The sequence below is a fragment of the Microtus pennsylvanicus genome, chromosome 11 (genome assembly GCF_037038515.1).
Source record: "Microtus pennsylvanicus isolate mMicPen1 chromosome 11, mMicPen1.hap1, whole genome shotgun sequence".
In the NCBI taxonomy this organism is placed as follows: Eukaryota; Metazoa; Chordata; class Mammalia; order Rodentia; family Cricetidae; genus Microtus; species Microtus pennsylvanicus.
Genome location: NC_134589.1, coordinates 77897448 through 77918689, shown reverse-complemented (window position 1 = coordinate 77918689; position 21242 = coordinate 77897448).

Genomic DNA, 21242 nt, shown 5'->3' with positions numbered 1-21242 from the left:
GAAGAGAAGCAGTAAACACAGGTATGAACGGTCTTGGGTAGTAGACATCCTTATGGGAACTATGGTTGGTAGAACTGAGGGAGGTGAAGTGAAAAGGCAGTAGAGCCTTGAATTCTAAGTTAGAGCAACTAGGATTGATATTTTCACTGGGAAACTTTAAAAATAAGCTTTACCAATAACATTAATCCTATAGCAATACTGACGAATATCTTGCATATCATCATAGAACCTTCATCTGGTGATGGATGGAGATAGAGACAGAGACCCACACTGGAGCACTGGACTGAGCTCCCAAGGTCCCAATGAGGAGCAGAAGGAGGGAGAACAAGAGCAAAGAAGTCGGGACCACGAGGGGTGCACCCACCCACTGAGACAGTGGAGCTGATCTATTGGGAGATCACCAAGGCCAGCTGGACTGTGACTGAAAAAGCATGGGATAAAACTGGACTCTCTGAACATGGCGAACAATGAGAGCTGATGAGACGCCAAGGACAATGGCAAGGGGTTTTGATCCTACGTAATGTGCTGGCTTTGTGGGAGCCTAGCCAGTTTGGATGTTCACCTTCCTAGATATGGACGGAGGGGGGAGGACCTAGGACTTACCACAGGGCAGGGAACCCTGACAGCTCTTTGGACTGGAGAGGGAGGGGGAAAGGAGTGGGGGGAGGGGGAGAAGGGTGGGAGGAGGATGAGGAAAATGGGAGGCTGGGAGGAGGTGGAAACTTGTTTTTTCTTTCTCATTTTCTCAATAAAAAAAAGATTTAAAAAATAAAAAAAATAACAGTCTACAAAAGTGAAAAATGAAAGAAAAGAGACTCTTAACTTGTATGCCTAATATACTTGTGAGGCAAGCAAAACTGGAGGCTGGATGGTAACAGTGGAAAACAAATGCATGACAAGCATAAGGGAGATGATACACAGCAGCAGGACTAAAGAATCATGACTAATTCAAGTGAGGAAAAGGGGGTGCTAGAAGTATCTCTCATAGATCAGTTATGAATGGGGTAGGCAAAAATTGCTCCAGTGATGGAAATGTCAGCCTCTGTGAAGGAGCCTTAATTGGAGCAAAAGAGAAGCTGGAATAAAGCGAGAGAAAGAAGCCTTGGGTGGAAGGCCAGAGAATGAAGACGAAGGAAATTAATAAAGTACAAGATAGAATTATTGCTTCAACCTTCAAAGGAGAAAATGCATAGTAGGAGCATGAATCATTCTGCCTAGAAGCATGGGCATTTACATAAAAATAATGGGCCACGTGGGATGTCATTTGTAATCCCAAGTCCCAGGGCCTGCATGATGTGAGTTTCAAAAACACTTAACCACAAAGTGTGCTTCCAACTTACAAGTTTAGTTATGAAATAAGGCGTTCCCCTAGTCAAATCTCCACATTTGTTTACAGATACACTTTGAAAGTACACACACACACACACACACACACACACACACACACACACACATATTAACTGGATTTCTGTGTTACTAAGTTTTCCCCTCAACAGTCTATGTGAAAGTATACCACATTAACATCCCCCACAGGGCCATTTAATCTAACATAGGTGAAGGCTTTGAGATGTAGTGAGGTTCAATGTGATTACCACAACCTATGGGTAATTAGTTCTTGCAGATGTAGGATGAGCTGTCTGCTTCTATTTCCTGATGTATTCTAAGCTAAGTCAAGTTAGGAGCCACCTTAAACTTCGTCCAACATGGCATACACTCTACCATGGCATGCAGGCACAGTATTATGTCTTCCTGGACTTGGAAGCAGTGACATGGATTCTATGCCCACAGATTAAATCTGAGGACCCTCAATTTAGATGCCTACTTGCCACAAGACATAACCTCTAATGTTCAATCAAGGCAGAGAGTATTCTTAATTCACCTGTCTTTCCAGCTCTAATTCATTTTATAGTCTATCATCGAATAATCTTGCCTGAAAACAACAATAACTATCTCTCTTGCCTGGGGAGATTATTTTATAGGTGCTAAATGTCCTTGCTTCTCTCCACATGCTTCCCAGTATCCCTCTTTTTCTTCCTAGTGGTCACATATCTTTTGGGAGAATTCTTCACCCACTGTATATTGTCTTGGTGGAAGAATTTCCAATGACCCTTCCTAAATGACTGAGTTCTGGTACTCAGTTTGTCCATAGTATAGAGTTGCTCATATCATGGTTAGTTCTTTCCTCTTCTGTTAAATATTTCAGGAAATACTAATATAGACACGTATAGGTATTTTTCCATCATGATTATACAGATAGTCAAGTTGAAAATGAAGACTAACCACCAAGCTACCATAGCATAATGTTTTGCTGCCTACTGTCTGGCCCACTTCTGGCCTCTTAGGAAACCCAAGATAACCAACCAGAATACTTCTCTCTAGAGCTTGAACCTATGACCAGCATCAGAGGTAGCATTGAAAAAGACAGGTCCTTCCTGACAGGGTTCTCTTGTGACTAGATAGCCTTGATTCCCTGCATCCTTTTTGGCCCTCCAAGATTTTGTTCCCAGGAAAGCCAAGGAAATGTGCCTACCTTGAACCCACCCACCCTATCCTAGATGCCAAGGATCTCAGATTTCTAAGAAGAATTAGTTCTTACCTCTACCTAGCCCTTCCCAACATGAGAGCAGATTGTATCATCCCTGACCCGTATTCCTAAACTACATAAAGTGGACCACAGACTAGCATATTGTAAGAAAGGGTGGGAATTCAGAAGACAACTAGCAAAAGCCAGTTTCTCCTTCCACCATGTGTGTGCTATGGATCAAACCCATGTCATCAGGATTAGTGGCAAGTGTCTTTCCTCACTGAACCACCTTCCTAGTCTATGTGTAAGTTTTGGATAGAAAGTATAAGAAAAAGGAAAAAAATCAGCTAAAATCCAGGTCACGTTTGTGTAGACATTTTACTACTCCATTTTCAGCAGAATTGGTATTATATTTCCATGGTTTTATGTCTGTGTGTTTCAATGAATATAATCATTTCTCCATTATTTAAAATTATTAAGGAACAGTACTTTTACTAATAGAATTTTGTGTAGAGATTTCAAAGCAGATCTGACCAATAGCCAAGTTTACTCATTGGCATAAAGATTCAGATCAATGTGTAGACATATTTTTCTATATTTCTTGTTACTGATATGAAAAATAGTCTCCCAGAAGAAATATTGTATATTTTTACAATATTGTATATAGGTAGTTTTAGGAAATCATCTTTAGGCAAGATTTTTACCAATTTGCTCTATAGCCAGCAGCCCCTGAAATATCTTATTTTCCTATCCCTCCACTCTTGGTTTTTGTTTTTCTGTCCATCAGATGCCCTCGGGGCTATTGTTAGCTATTGTTACACTTGCTAACCCAAAGGGGACACACACACACACACACACACACACACACACACACACATTCCTTAATGACCCACCACTGAGAAGATAAGGATCCATGGTCAATTTAGAAGAGAGCAAAGAACCAGGAAGTTGAACTAATGCAGAAGGAGATTCTCTCTTGCCCTTTTTCCCTTTGGAATTACTTCATCATCATCATCTTTTTTCAGTTAAAGAGCTGGTTCTTCTTCTGAGAAGCCTAAGGACAACTTTCTTTCCATTATGGAAGCAAACAAGAAATAAGGTGATATTTAAGCAAATACTCAGAAGAGCCCTAATCTAAATTAAACATGTGTCAGTGCTCAACATTGTCTCAAACCAGTTCAGCCGATGTATGAAATACAAAGCAGTTGGAACGAGAGGCTGAAAAGTAACTCTAGGCATCACCCTCTCCAGATGAAAGAGGTGAGGGATTAACACTTTTATGAGCTTCTTGAAGTGCACAATCATGGCTTGTGATTTTACTGCCAGAGAACTAATGCAATTAACTTTTAGTCAGAGAAACCTAAGATCTGTTTACCTTACAAGCTTGAAAAATGTGTATACTTCTCATAGAGACCTCACAAGGACAGCTCAGTCTATTTAACTCAGTAGAAATGCCAAACTAAATAGTTCCCTAGAAATGTTGTCTTCTGAAAAATGTCAAAGGTTAAATGTAAGGTGTGTGGGAAGAGAAGCCACCCAGGAAAATCAAATATGCCTATTTTGGGGTGGCTAAAAATATAAGGAAGTTTTCATGAGAGCTGATAATAAGCCAATGAATAAACCAGAGTTCAGGAAGAAAAGGCATTGACCATCATAAATCCCATGTTCATAGGGTGAACTCACTGGAAAGTTGTCTCAAAAGCATCACTTTGTGGAAGAAAGAGCTACTGGTTTCTCCTCACAAAACTCTTAATAATGAAGTCTTTCTATTATAACATTTATCTAGAGACTTCCTAATGCTATACCTCCATCACCCAGTACTGAGATACATCCAGGCATTTGAAACTAAGCTGCAGATGGCTCAAACTCCAATCTGTGCCATTTCAAGGACATCCCAGCTCATTTCTCCTACTCTTTTATCTCTAACATTTTTAGCTATGATGGGGACACAGATTTATTTCTTTGTATAAACTAGACTGTCTGAGAGTTTTGAAAGCATGTTCTCAGTCTTTGTTTCAAAATATCGAAGATATTTTGAAAACCTCAAAGATCTGTTTACCAAGAATAGCAGAGGAATTCTGTATATATATAGTATATATTTATCACTCTCAAAAAGATAGACACTTGGAAAGTGCCTTTGCAGCCTTTTTAAACCAGAAGCAATCTGGACTCTAGGGAAGAACTCAAGATATAACATTCATGTCTGGTTGGAATCCCCCTCCTTTATTTTATATTTAAATTTATCCTGAAACTCTCTCAGAAAGACAAAACCATCATGAGAGAATGTTCTGAGCTATAACAGACCAAGTGAAGAAACCCTATTGTACTCCCTTCAGGTAAGTTTGTTACTAGCTCCAAACTCAATGGCAGAAGGCATCAACAGCCCATAGTGGTTTCATTTCTTTCTTAAAGAACAAATATGGAGAGAAGGAGAGACACCTAGATAGGTAAGGCACCTGCCGTATAATCATGAGGACCTGGACTGGATAATACAACACACATAAAAAGGAGGCATAGTTGTGCATGCCGGTAAACTCAGAGATGGGGGAGAGGCAATAAGAGGTCCCCTGAAGCTCATTGGCCAGCTGGTAAAGCTCGATGAATGAATTTTAGCTTCAGTGAGATTCTGTCTGAAAGAATAAAAGTAGAGAGTGATTGTGGGAAGGCAATCAACATCAGCTTCTGGTGTCCACATGCATAAGTACATACATGCACATACAATCACAGGTGTAAACACTCACACAAATAATTGTACGCTATATGTATATATATGCATTGTAGCAGAGATAGTAGGATACTGATGATGTCTGATAATGTCTAGTCCTAGGGAAAAGAAAGTAAAAGGCCATTGACAGATTTACATATCTCAGAAAACATGTGTGACGTTACAGAGAAACATGAATAGTACTACCAACATTTTTATACATTACAATCTCAAGTTTCCAAGCTGAATGTATAAGATATGTGTGTGCGTGTGCATGTGCGTGTGTGTGTGTGTGTGGGTGTGTGTGTGTGTGTGCCTGTGTGTGTCTGTGTACTGAGGGGGGTAAGATTGGTAGAAGAAAGTCAGTTATTCCCCTTCAGTGCACATCCGATCCGGAAGCTAATCTTTGAAACTGCATTTGCCTTTATTCTTCTTGACTTAAGCTAATGGAATGAAAATAGTCTCAGAACACATCATTTCTTTTCCAATTTCACATAGCTGCAAACCCTTTATTAAGGAGAGCTGACCTTCCACACTCTAGTGAATGTGTTTGGTTCTCTTAATTTCTCCTCCAAGCAGATAACTGGCTCAATGTCACTTGCCATGCCTGGTCTAGGACACTGAGCATTTAATTATCCCTGTGTTCAACAAAACCATGCCTAGATGGGAAACAAGACGCTTCATCGAATGGCCAGAAATATCAAAAGGATTTGTGATTTAATATCTGTGGGTGAAATTCCCAGTAGAGGAGGCAATGCATAACTTGTATGTGGTTGGGTTTTTTTTTAAGATGCCTTGATCACCAACAAAATAATTAAGGATCACCAACCATAAAAACAAACAAACAAACAAAACAGGAGTAGGTCTGGTGTTATAACAGTATTATCATCGCTACAGCTGAGTACCATGCTAGTCCAAGTAGTTTGCACCTGCTTACCTAACTCTAACCATGTAAGCTTCTTCTTCCTCTTGAAGTGGCATTGGAAGCTTAAGCCAAGAAATCTGTTGGTTTTAAAGAAATACTTCCGATCATGCTGTTCTGCAACAAGGTTTAGAAACCTCTCATCTAAATTCTCTACACCTAAGCATCCTCATCTGCAAGATGAAGTTCAATACCTACTTCACATGTAAGTAGGAAAGGATATAAAGAAAATGCAATGTCTATTCTATTGTTTTACAGCTGATACTGATTAGCTATCCCATGAATTAATTCTTGTTATTGTTTGAGAAGGGATAATGTCCTCTGAAGGTCCATTTGAAAGCTTCCTCCCACGCATTCCATTACAGTGAGAGAGAACTCATTGTGCTATTTGGAAGAAAAATGATCCCCAAGGGGAATGGCACTGTTAGGAGATGTGGCTTTCTTGGAGAAAGTGTGTCACTATGGAGGCAGGCTTTGAGGTCTCGTATGTGTTCAAGTCACACCCAGTGTTTCAGACCAATTCTGGTTGCCTGTGAGTCCAGATGTAAGAACTCTCAGCTTCCTCTCCCGCACCATGTCGGATTGCATGCCACCATGTCTGTCATCCACAATTAAATGTTTTCATTTATAAGAGTTGCTATGGGGGTTGGGGATTTAGCTTGGTGGTAGCAAGCATGAAGCCCTGGGTTTGGTCCTTGGCTTTGAAAAAAAAAAGAGTTGCCATGGTCATGATATTTTTTCATACTCATAGAAACCCTAACTAAGACACTGATTAACACTTATGAAACTGTTCTATCCAGAACACTTCAGCTTTGACTTTGGAGGGAAACTCAGTCTTAACTGCTGTATAGTTATCATTTCTTATGCATACGGATGGTTGCAGTCATACAGCTGGCAAAGGATGCCAGAAAAACAAATCATAGCTTCTCCTGTTCAAGGAGCATAAGGATAAGGCCCAAGAAGCACACTTCATTTTTAAACAAAGATTTGACTCTGCCAAATCAGTACAATTGGATGCCCCTTCTTGTTTTCAGATGAAAACAAAAAGGGAAACCCCAAGCCACTGTAGGACTTGGAATCCCTCTATCTTTCCAGGTCATTTCCTCAAGATGTCCTTAGCATCAGCAGTCACATCTACTCAAAACATTTTCTCCCATTATGTACATCAAAGCCCCGAATTTGTGACACCTTTTAATAGCTGTTTTCTGATACCTCAGCTCCATTATGTCAGCTTCCACAAAGCTGGTGGTAGGTGAAGCAAGTATTCTTGCTGATGTTTTAATGACAAGATGCTTAAAGAATCAGATAAAATGAGAACCAGAGTTGTTTTAGTAACCAAGGTGGAAAGGTGGAGCCAGAAGCAAGGGATTCTTTGTTTGTATTCTTCATGTCTCCAGTTCAAATTGGTTCAAGTGAAAGAGAAATGTATTTTATGATCAGGGTCTCCCACGATGAGGTAGAGTGGTTACTCTGTGTGTGTGTGTGTGTGTGTGTGTGTGTGTGTGTGTGTGTGTGTGTGTATGTGTGTGTGTGTGCTCGCACGAGTATGTTGAGGAACCTCATGAAAGCCAGAGGATGAGCTTGTAGGTCAGTTGCTGTCTACTTTGCTTTTAGAGGTAGAGGCTGTCACTAGTCTGAAACTCACCAAGAGACCAAATAGCTCAGAGAATACACCTGTTTCTGACTCCTCAGCTCTGGGTTTGCAGATGTGTGCCGGCAGCCTCGGTCTTTTCTGTGTAGGCTCTGGGATTAAGCTTGAGCCCTTATACTTATAAGGCACGTACTTATGTGACTGAACTATCTCCCCCATCACTGAAATGTAGTTTTTAATACAGGTGAAACCAAGGATCCTAAAGATACCAGTGGTCATCAGCTCAATGTTTTGTTTCTCTGTCTCTGACTCTCATAAAATGTGTGTAAATGTGTCTATGCATGTGTGCCATATTCCCCACCTTTCTGTGTGCCTGTGTGTTTATTTCTGTATCATCTCTTTCTCTATGCATGTGTGTCCTTAGAGTTTTACCTCTACTCTTTCTCTCTCTCTTTTTTATCTTTTTGTCTCCCTGCCTTTCCTTCCAGCCCCTCTGACATCATTCTGTGTCTTTCTCAAATTGCCTTTTTTTAGCTGACTGCCCTGATCTCAGTTATAACCTCTGCTTTCTCCTTTTTAAATTTCACTTTCAGGTAAATTTGTGCCATATTATATAGGACAGCTTCTTGACACTTTAAGCTGCTGTACTTCTTCCACCCAGTACCTCATCTTCCAGAAGTTAGGATGCACACCTAAAACTTACTCTCTTTGGCCTCATGTGTGCTGTGACTACACGGATACACTTATTGGCCACTTTAGTTACATGCTGGTGCTTCCGGGGAGCGTTTTTTGATCCAATTGCACTGGAACCACTTGAGTACACATTAATAGTTCCCTCGGGGAACAGTCTGAGGCTCTGACAAGAGAGAGAGAGAGAGAGAGAGAGAGAGAGAGAGAGAGAGAGAGAGAGAGAGAGAGAGAGAGAGAGGAACTGCTGGCGGATGGGCACAAATGATTTCTATCAGTACAGCTTTTATTTTATGGGACATATAGACCTCTGTATGTGATATATTTAAAAATTCTCACTCCTTTAAAATGAAATCAAATAAAGGTTTCATATATTACCTGAAATAATGCCAGAAGATAAGAAGTGAGCATAAAGAACATGGGCTCTCATGTCTTACACATAAGCATCATGTACAGAAAACATTTATAAGAAAACATTCACTTGCCTTTGCAGAAAGAGAATGACCAAGGAGAGGAACATCTAGGTCTACCACATTGTCTCAGTCATGGTTTTTCTGTCCATCAAATGGCAGAGTATCAGTTGCACAGTTCGCAGAATTACTCCAGATGGTTCTCGCAAAAATGATTATCATAACTTTATATAATGTATGGGATCTATAGGTGACTCTGTTTAACCAACAAGTTCATTTAGAGGAAATGTCTGGTCAACCCTTAGGATGCTATGACAATTGTCACCCTCAATTAGGAGCACGGTGATGGAGGTAGGGAGTAGCAATATCACCACAGTTGCTTCAGAAAGCCTTACATTTCTAATACGGTACATGCCAGAATACCCAGTCTCCACTCTGTCCAACACCTTCTGTTCATCTCTCACACAGAAACATAGGGACAGTAACATAAACCTGCTCCTGGATCTTAGAGGAACCCTTAGACCATGCTGTATCCAAGACATTGATTCTCTGGGCATTTTCAAAATATGGAGTATTGTGTTGAAAAGAGTGGGCTTTGGAGATGAGGCAACCTGGAGTCATGATTTTTCTTCAGCCTCTTTAACTCTCCATGTCTACCTTCTGCTGAAAACAAATCCCTATGAATAGAGATGCGGCACAGACATATTCACAAGATGCTGTTAGACTGCCTTCTACAAAACTGAGACTATGTTTTCCCCTTGCTCTAACAAGCATCTCCCTGGCATGTGTTTGTGCATTCAATATGCTCAGTTCACCTCTCTGCAAATGTTTGTTTTGAACTATTCCTGGTCATATGTCAGCACTAGGTAACCTCTGCTTCTCCTTTCAAATGCTCTTGCCTGGGATCTGTGTCTGAAACCCGTGCCTCACAGATGCCTCCTCTCATCCAGGCCACGCTCACATTGTGTGGAAAGGGTCATGAAGTGTTTTAGAAAGGATCAATTAGCTTTCTCCTACCTGGACATCAGCCCATTCCTATGCTGTTACTCAGATGAAATATAAAAAGGTTATTAAGATATTTGAAGTGGGAACAAGTTGGGGATATGATTAAAAGGAGAAATGGATGAGTCTTCAAGTTCAAAAGCCAGAGCCTCCTTTATCACATGTACTCACTCATAGGTGGTTTTTAAACAAAACGCAAAGAAAGCCAGCCTACAAACCACAATCCCAGAGAACTGAGACAATTAGGACACTAAGAGAGACTTACATAGATCTAATCTACATGGGAAGTAGAAAAAAACAAGATCTCCTGAATAAATTGGGAGCATGGGGATCTTGGGAGAGGGTTGAAGGGGGCAGGAGAGAGGCAGGGAGGGGAGCAGAGAAAAATGTAGAGCTCAATAAAAATCAATACAAAAATAAAATAAAATAAAAAGAATACAGAGAGTAACAACCCTATCTTTGTATTACTGCTGTTCCTCATTAGTTAATTTCTGCTGCTCTTTTACCTAGAAACAGAATTTTAATTTCCATCTCTTTTCCTCTTTATTTATCCCCCCCCCCAACTTTGCTCCCTGCTTCCATAAAGGAAGAATAAATCTCTCCCTTCTCCTTTCATACTCTTCTGGTTTCACAGAGAACTCCCCATCCTTTCTGAATATGCCTCCTCCCTCTTTTATTAGTCTATAAGTTTCTGGAGGAGATGGCTCAGTTTTTACTATTTTTCTATGGTCCATCAGTTCCTACTAAAGTCTGATTTTGAAATAAGGAGTTCTGTTTCAGCGGCACATTAGCTGTGTAGTATTAGACAAGTCATTTGGATTTCCTCAGTTCATTTATCAGGATAAAATGCTTAAATATTATAATTTTAAAGTATTCAATATAATGTGTATTCCAATGGAATTTCCTACCACGCACACGCCTCACCATGTAAGGGCTCTCAACTCACCAGACCTTATCATGTAACTTCACTATGGATAATTGCTATAGCATTAAAAAAAAGAGAGAGAGAGAGAGAGAGAGACCAACGACAGCCGAAATTAAAAGCTGTAGCAAGAGCAGTCAGCGAAATGCCTATTGCCAAGAACATCACAGCAAAGCCCTTCCCTGTCCTTCCCCAGAGGCTAAGTTCAGAGTACCTGGTGGATGTTTCCCTGGACTCTCCTGTCTATTTCAGAAACTATTGACTTTTGGGGTTTTTGCTTTGTTTTTCTTTACTTTAGCTAAATGTTTCCACAGTGTTTCCTCATTTCCCACTCTGTTCCTTTGCTGAGCATCTCTGTTGTCACTTGACCACCATATTTTATGTTGTTACAAGTAAAGGAGGCATCCTCTTTTCTTGGTTGTCTGAGGATTGGTTTGGTTTGGTTTGGTTTGGTTTGGTTTGGTTTGGGTTTTTACATTGTAGCTCACTGTGTAGCCCAGTGTGACCTGGAAGTCACTATCATCCCACTTCAACTTCCAGGGGCTAGATTGGAGGCATGTACCATCACATCAAGTTGAAGGCAAGTTTTTGACCCCAGACTGCACCTCATCACTCCAACAAGAGTAGAAATGGTCTGCTCAGTAAACACAGCTCCCCCTACTGGGAGAAGAAAATTTGGGTCCTTTTGTGGCTCTGAAGAATCAAAGGAAAATAACAGGTATAAATGCTTTCCAATCTTCCCACACTGCCAATTTGACTGGAATGTTAGGGAGAGCATTTCCCTAAACAGGACACTAGTAGCAGAAAACCTTCGCCCACAGTCACCTCCCTTGTCTCAGGAATCTTTTTTTATTATTATTACCGAAAATATATTCCCTCATACAGTACATTCCAACCACAATTTCTCCTCCCTCCACTCCTCCCAGCTCCTGCCCACCCCTCCCTCTAGATCTATTCCCCCTCCATTACCCCTTCAGAAAAGAGCAGGACTCCAAGGGACAACACCCAAACAGTACAAAACAAGATACAGTGAGACAAGGCAAAGGCCCTCATATTGACGCTAGACAAGATAATGCAATAGGAAGAAAAGAGTACCAGGAGAAACAAAAGAGTCCCACTGTTAGGAGTCTCACAAAAACAACAACAACAACAAAATATCAAGGTAACAGTCATAACATATGCAAAGGGACCTAGTGTAGACCCATGTAAGCTCCCTTGCTTCCTGCTTTAGTCTCTATGAGTCCACATGAGCTTTGCTTAGCTGATTTGGTGTGCCATGTTCTTTTGGTATCCTTCAACCCCTTTGACTCCTAGAATCTTCCCTGCCCCTCTTCTTCAGGGTTCACAGATCTCAGAGGGGAGAGACCCAAAGGATACCTCAAATTTAGACTTTCTTTCTTTCTGCATAATGTCTTGCTGTGGTCTCTGTACCTACTGACATCTGCTACCAGAAGAAGCCTCTGTGAAGATCACTGGTCAAAGCACTGATCTATGCATATAGCATAATGTCATAAGGAATAATTTCATTGATTTTTGTTTTTAATGTTTGCTAGTCATTTTCAGTTCTACCCTAGGTCTCTGGGCTATCCAATCTCTGGTTCCTGGCCATCCAAGCAGTGTTCAACATGGCTCTTAATTCTCAATTAACTTGGAATTGTTTAGAACTTGTTCTTGCTTTAGAGCATTTTGTTCCATTTACTTGACCTCACCTGTAATTTTCATTCTTGCCCATATAAGACATTTAGATAGATAGATGATAGATAGATAGATAGATAGATAGATAGATAGATAGATAGATAGATAGATTAAGATATAGATAAAAATGAAGATATATATTGCCAAAAAGGTCCATAGTTCTTAACTTTCTTTCATCATTCTTTTGTACCTGTGTGAAACAGATAAACCAAAGAAAATGTTAAGATGAAGAACAATGAAAGCAGGCATATTCTAAGAGATAGCATTTATTATTTTCTTTTAAAAAGGAAACATATATTAAGTATTGTATCTCTCCACTGAAATACAACCAATAAAAGAGATGGAGAATAAGCTGACTTCAGCTTGAGAAAGCATGCATTAGATTCGGGTCCTGTGCTTAGATCCTTTAGAATGAACAGTATTTACAGGTTTGCTTTTCATTATTGTATGGCTGGTTGTTTTGGGTTTGGTTTGGTTTTTTTTACCTCCAATATCAATTAATATCTAGCAAATGCAGATCACTTGTTTCTTTATAAAATCTCCCAAAAAGTTGTAGAAAAGTGCATTTTACTCATCTAAAGCTCCCTATCATCTTGAAAACCTTTGGCTATTTATATGTTTTATTCTGTACTTATTAACACGTGGGCAGTTTGATCTTAATGACTATCTTGTGATAGTTTCATTGGATAATTCAAAAACTAATAGAAAGTCATGGGACAGTTTTTTATTGCTATTCAGGACAGTATAAGAAAAAATAAATTCAAGGTTAGAGAATATCCTTTTCTTTGGCTCTGAAGATGCATCAGCTTCCCTTGATCTCAGATTTTTGGGAAAACAACTCCCAACATCATAATGACCCTTTGATGACATCCAAAAAGGACATTATTAACCTGAAAGAAGGGGTCACAAACTAAGTGGATAGAAGCTGCAGTGTAGGAACAGGGAAAAGACACTGAAGATATCTTCCATTTAGAATGTTGAAAATCAAGAGTGAAGATGACTCCAGTAAGTGACTGCACCTGCAAACACAAAAGCATCTCTCAGGAGAAGGTAAGACAGCATTGAATTTCTAATTGGGAAATTAACCAAATTATAAATCAAATTTGGCTTTCACTTTCGGATCTACCAAGTGGCAGGTGGGCAAAGAGACAATGGAGAATTATTTTCTCTTTCCTTAGTCTCAGAAAGGAAAAGAAAGCACATTGAATAGACTGAAACAATATAAGTCTGGAAGCAACTGTTGAGATCATTATCATAATGTGCACATAAATGGGTTAATGAAATCGAGTGTCAGATAGTGTTAAACACATTGGTGATCACCCAGCTTTGACGACAGAGAGCAGATTTGAATTCAGGACCTTTGTCTACTCATCCACTGTTCTTAGAAGTCTATGACCCTTTACATCTTGGAAGAAGAGTCTATGTTGGTTTATATTATTTATTAGCAGAATCCTAAATAGCTAAATATTTAAATGGCATGTTGAAATTGGGTATGGTAGTGCATGCATGCAATCCCAGCACTTGGGAGATAGACAGGAGAAATTGACTTCAAGATCATCTTCATCTACATAGCAAGTTCAAGACTAGCCTGGACTACATGATACCCTCTCCAAAAGTAAATTCATAAAGAGCATGCCAGTTTCATATTATAAATATCTAAACTATAACAAGAATCTTGAAGATTGTTCTTCCCTGAGACACCTATTCTCCTAATAATATAGTTTGAGTCAAAGTTACACAGTCACTATGGAGATTAAAGTGTGTACTGCTTGGCTGTGCTAACGCTACTGAAGCCAGGAAATTTGCTACTGAATTTACATTGTAGGAGTCAGATCGGGGATGCCAAATATCAACAGAGGACAGGGTTATCAAGTCATTTCCTAAGGAAACACAATAAGTCCTTGGAAATCATCCATCCGTTCCCCTCAGAAGATACTGCATCCGAAGAGATAATGCTAATCCTGAGCATATCCAGCCCAGACTGCATTTACTCCCATTTTGGAACAGATTGCTCTTTCTTCAGCTGAGCGACAGATGAAGTGGCGAATTGGCTTGTATTCAAGAGTAGTGTTGTATGAAAAATATGTATCTTTAAACACTAAACACTTAGCAGAGTGGACACTTTGCCATGAGAAATGCAAGCAAACTTTTATTATCAATGGAAGAAGAGTGGTTCCCTGACTCCCATACATTACTTTCCTGTTGATGATATAAGATACTCTGACCAAAAGCAATTTAAGGAAGAGAAGGTTTATTTTGGCTTATGGTTCCAAAGGGATGGAGCCTATCATGATGGGGATACACGGCATGGTAACAGGAAATGTTTAATCTCTTCCTATTTCCTTTGCCTGTCCATGATTTGCTGAACCCTGTACTTAAATTCACCAAAATGTAAATTATGCTGGGACCTGACTGAACTTACCTGTAGATTTAGCCAAGTTTTTCATTGTAGGTAGCTATCTCAGAGTTGTGTATATTGATTTATGCAGAAGTTTCACCTATGGGTTTATATGTTTCCATGTTAACCGTATTCATCATTGAAGAAATTGTGTGGTAAAAAAAAATTTATAAGGTGACAAAATTGGAAGACATAAGAACTACTAATAGTTCCTCATCCTGGTCCTACTATTAACTAGGTGAGAGCCCCTGAAAAGTCTGTCCAATCTTTCATTCTCAGATTCTTCATTTTCAAAAAGATAGCTTGGACAAGGCAAGAAGCAGTTGGACTATGGATCCTAAAATTCAGAGTTTTCAAGCCTATTTTCTGTGCACACTGAGGCTTCAGTTATCAAAAAACACAATGAATTGAAGGTGTATCTCAGTGCTCAAGTGTGTGCTTGGCAGGCACAGGCCTGGATTCAGTTCTCAGCTCTATACATTCAGAAAAGAACAAAAGGGAACGAAAGACAACTCATTGCTAAAATAGCGCTCAACCTTCCTCCGCTTCCTCTCTGCTTTGCCTTTACCTCCTTCATTTCCTAGTTTCCTGTCACTTCCCATCCTCTCTCTTTCCCCCTCTTCTTTCCTTCCTTCCTGGAAAACCAAAATTAGGTGCCCATGTGTGGATGCCCTAAAGATAAAGGAGATTGGGCCATACTATTGCTCATACATTGAAATGTCTTTCCCCTTCATTTAGTTTAAAAGCAGTGAAGTAAGTCTAGTTTGATACTATTATGGTAAAGTAATTCAGTGTGAAGTTTCCTTAGAAAATTGTCTCATATATCACTTTAGATAAGCAAAAGTACCTTTTTTAGGTTCTAGTAGCAAGGCATAGTCTAAACATTCTAAATTATTGAAGTTTTCTGAAGCTCGCTATGCTCCTGTACTTTTTGTATTTCAAAAGAGAAGATTGTTTTATTTTCTTTTGATTTTTATTGAGCTCTACATTTTTCTTTGCTCCCCTCAAAGAAAGGGAGTCTGGCAGTGATGATACACGCCTTTTATCCCAGCATTTGGGAGGCAGAGGCAGGTAGATCTCTAGATCTCTATGAGTTTGAGGCCAGCCTGGTCTAGAGAGTGAGTTCCAGGACAGGCTCCAAAGCTACAGAGAAACCCTGTCTCGAAAAAAAAAAAAGGCGGGGGGAGTATCTAAAACTTCCAGCATTTTTTCCAGGCCACATGTAATCTTTATTCCTGCATACTCCATTCAGCCCACATGCCAAAAGAGGAGGATAGTATGGAACTAGAAGACATAATTCACCGCACAGCTTTATCACGTACCACCTGAGTCATACTGGTTATTGAACATGACCAAAGAGATGCTGATTCTGCACCTAAAGTGTACATGATAATATTGTCCTCATAGTACTGTGGAAAGAAAGAAGTAGCAGGACTATTCCTTACCAGAGCTGTACTCAACCTGTTGGTAGACCCAAGATAGAAATGCATGAGAGTTGTTCAGATAGTGGGTATTTAATGTAATTGCAGAGCCTGGGGAGGTGGCTCAAAGTTAAAGAGGACTTCTGTTCCTACTACCCAAGTTGGATTCACAGCACCCACATGGAGAAGTTCACAACTGCCTGTAATTCTAGCTCCAGAGGAATCGAATCCTCTGGCCTCTACAGGTACCTGCACTAACACACACACACACACACACACACACACACACTTTAAACAAATGACAACTGTGTAATTATAAGCATAACACAAGAAATCTCACTCACAAAAACTGTCATGTGCTAAGGAATGTGTTCATTAATTTTATCCAAGCCTTAGCAACAAAATAATCTCCAAATGTATGCATGATGGCTTAAGTAAGAGAAGTTCATTTATTGCTCATCTAAGTGTGATTTCATACTACAGCTTTTCTACATGTGCCAATCCTTACTCAACTTTCTGTCTCCTCATGTTTATGTTGCCCATATTCAGCTAATAAAGAAAAGATGCAGAAATTACCCCCACTTCCTGAAAGTCTTGGTCTAAAAGTCAGATATATGAGTCACTTTTTTCTTCAGTTGAGCCTAGAGAAACAGTCATAAGGAAGTCACTTCTCATAAATAACTCTATGTCAAGGGTCATACTCAAATGCTAATGGACAAATGACCGCCTCAGCTACGATGACTTAACACAATGGGTCACTTAAATCTATGAAATATAATTGTCATTAAGAAATAATATTATAAATTATTAATATTAAGTCATTAAGAAAATTTGAAGTCAGTTTTTAAGCAACCTCTAGGGTCCATTTACATGAATCTTAGTCTGGGGCTAGCCCTAACACTGTGTCTTGTGGGACATGGCTCAGTTTCCTGAATAGTGTATTCTGTACACACAGCTTATTGCAACAACTATTCACTTACATGCCAAATGTCCTATCATAGGCTCTTTTGGAAAGTCAGAACATCTAACTCTCTGGGTTCTCTGTTTCATCAGAGACACAAATGTCTCAGCTTTTACTCTTTGTAATATTGTGTGTGCTTTCCAGTGAAGTCCCTGCCATCCTTTCTCTCTCTAATTTATTACTCCCCTGTTAGACTGCTTAAGATCATTTACCAAAACTAGGTAGTATTTTTTTTTTGCCTAAAACCTCTGCTATAAAAAGATAGCTTTAAATTATTTTCTTTGTTGACAAGGAGTATCAGCATTTTGCTGTAAGAAACTCCTAAGCCATAAGACAAAACAAATTACGTATTCCTTTTTGAAGCTGGCAAGAAGAGACTAATAATAGCCTTTGGCATGTTGGAGCTTTGTACTTTACACTCCGCTCCTCACCTCGGATCATTATTCATTTCTGACTCACGAAGTCATCTAAATAAATTTTCCTGCAGCCAGACTCCTATGGGTTCACAATGAGCATTTCTGTATTGTAGAAATGGCTCTGTCTTTTCTCCTCGTTCCCTCCCTCCCTGGATTTATTCACGATCCACACTCCTCTTTCCATCCCAATAGTAGTTTTGTTTCTGTTAGCTCCATTCACCCAATCCATATATCAGCTATCTGTCCACCAGGGCCTTGGCAAGCTTGACTCTGTGTTCTTAAGATTAGATTTTGGTGAAGGAGTTGGACAGCAGAGAAAAAAGGACTTATAGAGTAGACAGACATTGACAGGAAATCAAGAGAGCAGAATGAGCTGATATTCTCCACCCTCTGAGACAGAACATCAGCTCCAGCTCTATAGTCTTATGCATGGTACCTTGGATGGTGGGATTGCCCAAGCAAAGCAATCTCATTATTTAATGTGATGCAATATTACATCTAACAATGGGGTTCTGCACTCCCATAGTAGTGACTAGCAGCATAAAAGATGCTCACAGGATTCTCAGTTTTTAAATGTGTGTTTCTAAATTTGCATACAGCATGGTATAGGTGTATTATGTGCATAAAGCATGGTATGTGTATTATTTGTAAACAGCATGGTATATATGTATTATCTTCATGCAGCATGGTATGTGTGTATTATGTGCATACAGCATGGTATGTGAGTATTATTTGCATACAGTGAGGTATGCAGACAACAAATACACTTAATCATACAATAAAAATATGTAAATATTAAATATTTCTGATATGTTTTGGTTTCTAAGCCTTTAGCAGATGTATGGTTTGCCTTAATTCCTCAATTTCCCAGAATGCTGTTTTGCTCTGTTGTTTTGTCAGCTGTGCAGAAGCTTATAATTTGAGCAAGTCCCACTTACCTAATCTTGTTTTGTTGCTTGTACCTGTCATGTCACATTCCTGCACTCACTGTCACGTTCAATGTCATGGAGGTTTTTCTCTTTGTTTTTCTCTACAAGTCTTAAAGTTCAAGGTATAATATTTAAATACTTAATCAATTTTTCTCAGTGAAATGCAGAGTCCCCTTAGAAAGCTTTCTTCCTTTAAGATCAGAAGAAAGGTCAGAATGCCCATTTTAGCTACTTAGATCCAATATATTTTGCAATTAGGCAAAGAAAGAAAAAACCATACAATTCATAAAGGAAAGAATAAAGTTATATCTGTTTAAAGATGACACAAAATTTTAATGAACACACATATCCACATATAAATTTATACACACACACTCACAACAAATACACTAAATTTTTAGGGTCCCAAATCAACACATGCCAAGCAGTGATATTAAAATAGTATATCAAAAATTGATACACTATGAAAAATCTAAACTGGAGTTTATGGAAAATGTAATTAAAATAACATTAAAAGAATAAAATGAGCTAGAGAGATGGCTCAGTGGTTAAGAGCATTGCCTGCTCTTCCAAAGGTTCTGAGTTCAATTCCTGGCAACCACATGGTGGCTCACAACCATCTGTAATGAGGTCTGGTGCGCCTGCAGGTATACAGACAGAATATTGTATACAAAATAAATAAATAAATATTAAAAAAAGAATAAAACACTTGAGAATGAAATTAATCAAAAAGATGAATGACTTGAACACTGAAAATTTTAAATCATTATTATTCAAAATTCTAGCAGACATAAGGGAAAGACATCTCATATTCACAAACTGAAGAACTTAGACTGCTCCAATGCCCATCCTATTGAAAGAGTCCTACAGATCCAATGCAAGGCAGATCAATATTCCAATGACAACTTTCATAGAAAGAGATGATGTAATCACACACTTTATGTGAAACTGAAATGGGACACATAAGAGTCAAAGCAAATTGGAAAAAAAGCAAAGCTAGAGCTGTCGTCATCAGTTCATAGTATGTGACATGTAGGCCTGGTGGCACGTAACGATAATTCCAGCACTCAGTGGGTTACTGACATTGAAGTAAATGTATAGGGCAAGGGTACAGAACAGACAGCAGGGAAGGATGCCTACCTTTGACAACGCTATCAGGAATAGATCTCACACAAAGAATAATCTCTCCGATACGTGGTGTAAGTGAAACTGCTTATCTAGTTGACTGGAAATATGATAAAGCTGAACTTACCTGCTCCTTCAGCATTATAATTCATCTTTTCTCTGTCCTTACAGTGTGTTTCCACCTTCAACTTCCCCAAGGACCTCTTTCTAATGAAACACTAAAAAACTGACTCTCCCTTCACACAATATAGCCTATAGTTGCTCTCAGAGAAAACTGGTCTGATAAAAATCGAAGACTCCTGAAAATTTTGATAGAACTTCCTACTTTTCCATCTTTTCAATATATTTGTGATGCACCCTAAAAGATCAAAATATTTGACTGTCTCTTTTTTTTAAAAAAAAGCAAAAATCTTTTTAATATGGTGTCATAGTTCCCATATTTAATCTACTACAGAATCTCACCTGTGTCTCCTGTATCATGAATCTTGTAGGCAGGTTTGCTGGAATTAAACAGTCTCCAAGTTTAATATTCTGGAGGAAGTTTCCCACCATCATGTTCTTTTTTAAAATTAAGTGACTTTCTGTTAGTATTTGATTTTTATCCTCAACTCTATAACAAATATGTGAGCTGAATTATTGATTACAAGTCTTTGTCTTTTCCTCACTTCCTGTAGTCATCATTTCTGCCATGGTGCTTTTCAGTTCTTCCCATAAATAATGAGTTATGTATAAAACATACAACTTGCTCGGGCCAATGATATATTAACAGATTTAACATGAGCAGCTGACCTAACATCTTCTTGAATATTGGCCATAATTATGGAAAAATCCCACTAATCTGTGTCCCAGAAAGAGGGATAAAATTGTTATCCTCATTGTAATCCTAGCAAAAGAGACCAAAACAATATCAATTAGAAGAAAATCTGCACGATCACCATAAGAATAGACTCTAATTTCATGTTTACCATATGCTAGGCTCTTAGTACTTTTCACTTGTTATTTTTCCTATATAATAAGAATCTTATGAGTGATGTTTTATTAGTCTAAATAAAATGACATAAGTAAGGAACAGAAAAGGTAGGTTACTTTCCTATGGTCACACAGTAATGAGAGCTGCAATATAAAATGATCCTTTTCTATCTCAAAAACTCAATCCATAACTACTGCATTCATTAGCAGCACAAAATCAGAATCTTCTTAGGGGGTGCAGTTAGACAACACCAATATCCAAGTTCTATCCAAACTGTATAAACTAGAACCTCTGTTGAAGTCCCACGTATCACAAAGGTCCCAGATGAACCTTTGGTCACAGAGGAGCCATGGGGAGAACAAGACTGTAGATAGAGTCAAAGGCAGACAGATGAGCCGGATCCAAGATTTCAGAAAGAGGTGAGTAGCTCCCAGCAAAAGCAAAACTACCTACCAGGGACAGAAACCATATGGAATAAAACTTACTTGTGAGGTTGTTTTTCATAAGTTCCTAAACCAGTTGGGAAAACGTTGACATTAACATACTGATAAAGATAATATCCCAA